The 8,084-nt window shown below is 46.4% G+C and overlaps 1 non-coding gene across 1 annotated transcript; it reads left to right on the forward strand.

Annotated features, from left to right (window-relative positions):
* Window positions 1–3,948: 3,948 nt before the first annotated feature.
* On the forward strand, window positions 3,949–4,162 carry LOC113881860. Its single transcript, XR_003508188.1, has one exon. It is a non-coding gene; the product is annotated as a small nucleolar RNA U3 (small nucleolar RNA).
* Window positions 4,163–8,084: the final 3,922 nt, after the last annotated feature.

The following is an 8,084-nucleotide window of genomic DNA, read 5'->3' on the forward strand; positions in this document are numbered from 1 at the left end:
GAGACCATCACTTCATCTCTCTGCTGATCACTCACAGCAGCATTCTTCTCTCTCTGTCTCTCTCTCTTATACACGCGTGCACACACACGTGCGACATAATCTAATATGCAGAGCCCAGTGCACAATGAAAGTGCAAGGTCCCTTGTTCAAAAATGACGGATTTCAAGCTGTCAAGATTAAAGCAGAGCATTAAGCCAGAAGTGAGTTTGCATGGGGGGAGGGTTGGCTGCCGGGCCTCATGACCTGTGCAGTCACCCGGGTTTCACACTCACAGGGTCCCTGCTCTTGGCATTGGGCTTGTGCCTTCCCTTCCCCTCACCTGCTGTGAACGAAGTCAAAAGTGCATCAATCAGAGCCAAGATTTGAAGTCTGTTATGTTGTGTCATCTGTCGACACCTGGATGAAGGCAGTGACTGTCCTGCCCACTTTATAGATGCAGAGGAGGGTCTGGCACTGGAACCCAGAACTCAGCTGAGGCCAAGGCTCGGGCTCACTTCCCTTGAACACCCACCTCTGAGAGGAATAAGCCCACTTCATTCTTGCTGTCCTTCCTGTTTTTTTCCTTAATATTCTTTTCCCTTGAAGGAAATGGGGAACCTGGTGGAATAATGGAATCACCAAATTCCTCTAGCCGTGTGGGGGTCACTGTTCCCTTCAGTGAGTCTCCACCATGGGGACCCATGGTGTCCCCACCTGGACTGAACCACTAAGGATTCCCAGGGGTGTGTGTCTCTGACTTGCCTCCTGCAGCTGTCCTTGTCTCTCTAGCCCCACCTGGACTCAGAAGCAACTCATCTTCCTTTAAATTCTTCCCAAGGCGCCACTCATCTGAGCAGCACAGGCTTTTACTGAGATTTGGGGTCACAGAGGGAACTGCATCCCAGAAAAGCAGACAGCCGGAAGGTGCCATCGAATGCTCATCCTCTTAGCCACCTCCAGGCCTCCTTCCTCCCGGGCTCCTTCCTGATCAAGGGTTCCCTTGAGCACCTCCTGACTTCCCCCCCTTTCCTCCCCAGCTCCTAGGATGCCTCCCCTCCCCCTTTCTTGTGCATCCTTCCATCCGTGCATTCGCTGCTCATCAAGCCATCTATTAATAGAATGTGCCAGGCACTGCGTTAGGTACTGAGATACAGGAAAGAAACGGTGGACAAGACTCTACCCCCCAGACCTGAAATATCGGAAACGAGCACACAGATAGCTTCTGCATTTTGGTTGTGATGGGTGCCATGAAAGCAAAAGGTGGGAAATTAGAACAAGCTGGGAAGACCCACTGTAGACCACATGGCATTTAAGCTGAGATCTGAAAGGTGAGTGGGCGTCAGCTTGGGAAGCGCGTCCCTGATAGAGGGAGCAAGGTGGACAGGGACCCTGGAGTCCCTGGGGAAGTTGGGAGGTTTTTGTGGAGTAGGAGGGCAACCCAGGTGTCTGGTCGGTAGTGAGTAAGGGGGAGAGCAGAGAAGAAGCCAGTGGGTGGGGGGCAGGGCAGAGGGTGCAGGGTTCTGCAGCCCTGGAAAAGGGCTGGGGTATAATTCCCAGTTCAGCAGGAAGCGATCGGAAGCCTCTGAGCATGGGAGTGACAGGATCTGAAGTGCATTTCCGGAAAGCTTCATCTGGCTGTCGGGTGGGAAATGAACAGGACTGAAAGGGCAAGAGTGGAAGAGGGGGACAATGGCCGAGAGTTTCAGGGTTTATGTGATGGATGAGGATGCCTGGGTCTCGAATGGGGGTGACAAAGTCAGAAGAGGCAGACAGAGCTGACGTTTATTCTGGAGGTAGACCAGTGGTCCGTGTGTGGTGCTTGGTGCTGGGAAATGATTCCTGCATTTCTGGGACTTCCCCTCTCACCTACCTCCCACTCGCACTCCTTGCCCAGCCTTCAGACACGTGACCCCAGCCACCCAGGGCACTGAGCACAGAACTGTGAGGGAGAAAGCCTGCTGGACCCTTGGAGGACAGTAAAGACCCAGTCAAGTGTCAGAGGTGGAGGCCAAACAGGACGACCTTTAATAATCCTATTTTCTTACAAAAAATTTAAAAGATTGATGATGAGGTCGTGTATTGGCAAGGAGCAGGTATCTTAAATACCATTAGTGGGAAAATCCAGGCAAATCTTATTTTTGGAATGTACTTTAGGGTTACCTATTTAAATTTAAAATGTGCATGACTATAGCTTTGGTTCCTTAGAAATCTCTAGAGGGAGGTGGGAGGGGGGATCAGGATGGGGAACACATGTACACCCATGGCTGATTCATGTCAATGTACGGCAAAAACTACTACAATATTGTAAAGTAATCAGCCTCCAATTAAAATAAACTAAAAAAAAAAAAAAGAAATCTCTAGAGAAGTGAGTATGTACCTGCAGTATATCAGCTTGAGTGAGGATTTCAAGGCTCCAGTGTCTGTACGTTGGAGACTGTAAACAACCTACGTATCCATCAGTTATGGATGGGTAGACAAACTGCGATCCACCATGGAGATACTATGTAGCAGTTAAAATAACTACACAGATCTCCTTATACCAACCAGAAGATCTCCTAGGTCTGTGGGTAAGTGAAAAAGCAAAACAAGTTACGTATCAGCACAGTGCATACATTATAGCATCTAATCTGTGAAAGCAAAACCCTGAAAGAATGCTGCCCTTTTCTAAATGTGTTAAATGCATATACACCTGTGCAAAATGCATAGGAAAAAGATTCGAAGGAAGGATACTAAACTCCTCACGTGGTCACTGATGGAACAGGATGGGCCCTGGGGCGGGTGGTGGTTAGAGATCTGCTGACCTTACATGTTTCGTTCGAAGACGTCACCCCGAATTCCACATTTGTGCATTACTTGTATAATTAAAAAGTTAAAACTAATCTGTATTCATTGCAAAGCCTCTGAAAGTACAGCTATGCAAGTGAAGGGTAAAATACCTATATTACCTCCCAAAGACAGCCGTTATTAAGATCTTACTAAACATGCTTCTCATCTTTTCTATAAATAAAAAATTGACTATTAAACATTCTATTTTATGAGATGCTTTATGTTTTCAGTGTCTCTCCGTGTCATCAATATTCTCTCAAGCCAAGTTTTTTTCCACTTTTTACATATTTTTATTTTCATTAATTAATACCAAAGTATAACTGATTGACAATATTGTGTTAGTTTCAGGCGTTAGGTGATTTAGCATACATACATATATACTTTTTTTAATATTCTTTTCCCTTATAGGTTATTACAAAATATTGACTATTGTTTCCTGTTCTGCACAATAGGTTCTTGCTGGTTATCCACCTTATGCTCAGTAGTGTGTATATGTTAATCTGAAACTCCTGATTTATCCCTCCCCCTCTTTTCCCCCATGAGTTGCTTTTCAATGTCTGTGGGTCTGTTTCTGTTTTGTAAAATAATTTATTTGTATCGCTTTAAGATTCTATATGTAGATGATATCATATGATATTTGTGTTTCTCTGTCAAACCAAGTTTTTTTTTTTCTTTTTTTCAAGTTTTTTTTAATGGGTGTATTTAATGGTCTGTGCCGCTTGCATTTACCGCCATGCATTTAAATCCTCACATAGCTCATTTATATTCTTTCTTTGTAAGAATATAAGTGCATCTTAATTCAGCTGTCCGGTTGTTTATTTAGGATCGTTTTATTCGGAAACTATGCAGGCTGAAGCTGTTTTTAAAGCCTTTGATTTGCAGTGCCCGTCGCCTTCCATAAATGGGAACCCACTGCAGGCTGCCCAAGGCAGGATGTTTCCGACTGGTCCCCTTTGCCTCAAGGCGTTGCAAGAGCAGCTTCTTATCCAGAGAGCATCAGCAGCGTTTCCCTCATAGGAACCTTCAGAGACAGCGGAGATGTGTCTGGTCCAGGTTGCTCTTCAGAGGCAGAGCTGCCCAGATGATCTTTTGAAGTCCCTTCCAGAACTGATCTACGGTTCCAGTAACAGGAAGACAAACCATAAGACTATGCTTTCAGGCATCACGGCTATAGTTGGTTACTGGAGAAGTTTCTCTGACCATGTAGACCACCCGAAGCCACGAGGAGGAGACGCAGCGTTCTCTCCCAAGCGTGCAGCGGCTCTTGGTGTTGCCTCTTCAGCGGCCACTGGCCTTTGATGATCATTTCTTCTCTTCCTTTGGGAGGGTAGGAGGGAGGGAATGCTGTCTGAGTGGGGGTGGGTGGGGGAAGGGACGGACCGTGCAGCCTGCGTCAAGGTTAGCTTTGACGTGTGGCTGGGAGGGCCAAGGCCCCCGGGAGCATCTTCAAAGACCCCGTCCTCGGAGATCCCAGTTCAGGAGTCAGGTTCCCCTGAGGCCCACAGAGACAGGGTTCTGACACGAATGTGCTTAGACACTTTAACCGCTGAGAATCTCACTTCCAAGGGTAGCCACCTCAAAAGCTATGTTGTTGTTTAGTCGCTAAGCTAAGCTGTGTCCAACTCTGCAACCACATGGGCTGTACCCGCCAGGTTCCTCGGTCCGTGCAATTCTCCAGGCAAGCATACTGGACTGGGTTGTCATTTCCTTCTCCAGGGGATCTTCCCAGACCAGGGATTGAACTCTCATCTCCTGCATTGGCAGGTGGATTCTTTACCACTGAGTGACCTGGAAAGCCCCCAAAGATGTGTATACCTCCCCAAATAAGGGAGGGCCATTTTGAAGGGGCAGGGAGGAAGGGTTCTGCAGCGAGCCCCAAAGAGGACTACTTAGACTCTGAGTTTTCCCGAGGGCTGGAGCAGCCTTGACCATGAGCTCTGGCATCTGCCCCTGGCTCCAAGGACAGGCTTGGGGAAGGCGCCTCCAGCAAATCCTTGATTTCCCATCCTTTAGACGACCTTTCCAATCTACTTCTCTCAGGGCAGTGCACACACACATAACCATCGGACTTCCCTGGTGGTCCAGTGGTTGAGGATCCGCCTGCCAATGCAGGGGACACCGGTTCAATCCCTGGATCGGGAAGATTTCACATGTTGTGGATCAACTAAGCCTGAGCACCGCGACTGCGGTACACGCACACCCTAGAGTGCACGCTCTGCCGCGGGAAGGGCCCTGGAGTGAGAAGCTCACGCCCTGCTGCCAGAGAGGAGCCCCAGCTTATTGTAGTGAGAGAAAGTCCACACGCAGCAGTGAAGACCCAGGGCAGCCAAAACAGAAGGACTCACCCATGTGACCCAGTCACGGCATGAGCAACAGCCACCAGGTCTGCAAGCCCCCTCTGCTTCTCCTCTATCGGTCTCTGTGTGGCTTTCTGCAAATACTAAGTGTATTAAGAAATACAACAAGGGAATGCCCTGGCAGTTCAGCGGTTAGGACTCAGAGCTCTTACTGCCATGAAAGACACATAATGAAATAATAAAGTCATTACTGACCCTCACCCCTCCCCCGGTTCAATCACCCCAAGCTGCACAGATCTCTCAATACATTCCTTTCCTCCTGTCCCCACGACCGTCGTCCCCCACCAAGCCCTCATCACTGTGATAAGAGCGAACACTTACACAGACCGTGTTATCGTGGGCTAGGCACAATTCTTCAGCATTTTAACACTCTTGATTTTGTTTGATACTCACAAGCCCCCAGAGAGGCAAAGCCTCGTGGCCGGGCTCCCCTCTCCAGTCTCTCTCTCTGGACTCCACACCATCCTCACGGTTGCCAGAGAGTATGGGTGTCTGTGTGTGGTAGTCGCATTTCCTGTTTTATTTTTTTACAGTTTTGTTTGTTTGTTTTGGCTGTGTTGTTTGGCATGTAGCATCTTAGTTGCCTGACCAGGGATTGAACCCATGTCCTTTGCAGTAGAAGCGAGGAGCCCTAACCAATGGGCTGCCAGGGAATACCCTGTGTTTCCTTTTTCAAATTGAAGGACATTCAGCCATGTAAATCAAATCCCTTACGATTATACAGTAGAAGTGACAAATAGATTCAAGGGATTAGATCTGATAGAGTACCTGAAGAACTATGGACGGAAGTTCATGACATTGTACAGGAGGCTGTGATGTGAAGACCATCCCCAAGAAAAAAAATGCAAAAAAGCAAAATGGTTGTTTGAGGAGAACTTATAAATAGCTGAGAAAAGAAGAGACACTAAAGGCAAAGGGGAAAAGGAAAGATATATCCATTTGAATGCAGAGTTCCAAAGAATAATAAGGAGAGATAAGAAAGCCTTCCTCAACAATCAATGCAAAGAAATAGAAGAAAACAATAGAATGGGAAAAATTAGAGATCTCTTCAAGAAAATTAGGGATACCAAGGGAACACTTCATGCAAAGATGGGCACAATAAAGGACAGAAACATTATGGACCTAACAGAAGCAGAAGATACTAAGAAGAGATGGCAAGAATACACAGAAGAACTGTACAAAAAAGATCTTCATGACTCAGATAACCACGATGGTGTGATCACTCACCTAGAGCCAGACATCCTGGAATGTGAAGTCAAGTGGGCCTTAGGAAGCATCACTATGAACAAAGCTAGTGGAGGTGATGGAGTTTCAGTTGAGCTATTTCAAATCCTGAAAGATGATGCTGTGAAAGTGCTGCACTCAATATGCCAGCAAATTTGGAAAACTCAGCAGTGGCCACAGGACTGGAAAAGGTCAGTTTTCATTCCAATCCCAAAGAAAGGCAATGCCAAAGAATGCTCAAACTACCACACAATTGCACTCATCTCACATGCTAGTAAAGTAATGCTCAAAATTCTCCAAGCCAGGCTTCAGTAATATATGAACCATGAACTTCCAGATGTTCAAGCTGGTTTTAGAAAAGGCAGAGGAACCAGAGATCAAATTGCCAACATCTGTTGTATCATTGAAAGAGCAAGAGAGTTCCAGAAAAGCATTTACTTCTGCTTTATTGACTATGCCAAAGCCTTTGACTGTGTGGATCACAACAAACTGTGGAAAATTCTTCAAGAGATTGGAATACCAGACCACCTGACCTGCCTCCTGAGAAATCTGTATGCAGGTCAAGAAGCAACAGTTAGAACTGGACATAGAACAACAGACTGGTTCCAAATAGGAAAAGGGGTACGTCAAGGCTGTATATTGTCACCCTGCTTATTTAAGTTATATGCAGAGTACATCATGAGAAACGCTGGGCTGGAAGAAGCACAAGCTGGAATCAAGATTTCCGGGAGAAATATTAATAACCTCAGATATGCAGATGACACCACCCTTATGGCAGAAAGTGAAGAGGAACTAAAGAGCCTCTTGATGAAAGTGAAAGAGGAGAGTGAAAAAATTGGCTTAAAGCTCAACATTCAGAAAACGAAGATCATGGCATCTGGTCCCATCACTTCATGGCAAATAGATGGGGAAACAATGGAAACTGTGAGAAACTTTGTTTTTGGGCTCCAAAATCACTGCAGATGGTGACTGCAGGCTTGAAATCAAAAGATGTTTGCTTCTTGGAAGAAAAGTTATGACCAACCTAGACAGCATATTAAAAAGCAGAGACATTACTTTGCCAACAAAGGTGTGTCTAGTCAAAGTTATGGTTTTTCCAGTGGTCATGTATAGATGTTGGACTCTCACGTATGAGAGTTGGACTATAAAGAAAGCTCAGCACCAAAGAATTGATGCTTTTGAACTGTGGTGTTGGAGAAGACTCTTGAGAGTTCCTTGGACTGCAAGGAGATCCAACCAGTCCATCCTAAAGGAAATCAGTCCTGAATATTCATTGGAAGGACTGATGCTGAAGCTGAAATTCCAATACTTTGGCCACCTGATGCGAAGAACTGACTCAGAAAAAACCCTGATGCTGGGAAACATTGAAGGCAGGAGGAGAAGGGGACGACAGAGGATGAGATGGTTGGATGGACATGAGTCTGAGTGAACTCTGGGAGTTGGTGATGGGCAGGGAGGCCTGGCGTGCTGCCGTCCATGGTGTTGCAGAGAGTCGGACGTAGCGACTGAACTGAACTGAGCCATGTAAACATGTAAATTAAATAATAATAATAAATGCATATACCCGCCTTGCAACTTAGGAGAGCTGACATTGTTAACTCCTGAAGCTTGCCCATGTCTCTCCTTGATCTGCCTCTTCCTCTCATCCAGAGGCAATAACGACCCTGAGTTTTGGATTCGTCACCCCTTTGCCCCTTT

The sequence above is a fragment of the Bos indicus x Bos taurus genome, chromosome 2, assembly GCF_003369695.1.
Source record: "Bos indicus x Bos taurus breed Angus x Brahman F1 hybrid chromosome 2, Bos_hybrid_MaternalHap_v2.0, whole genome shotgun sequence".
NCBI lineage: Eukaryota > Metazoa > Chordata > Mammalia > Artiodactyla > Bovidae > Bos > Bos indicus x Bos taurus.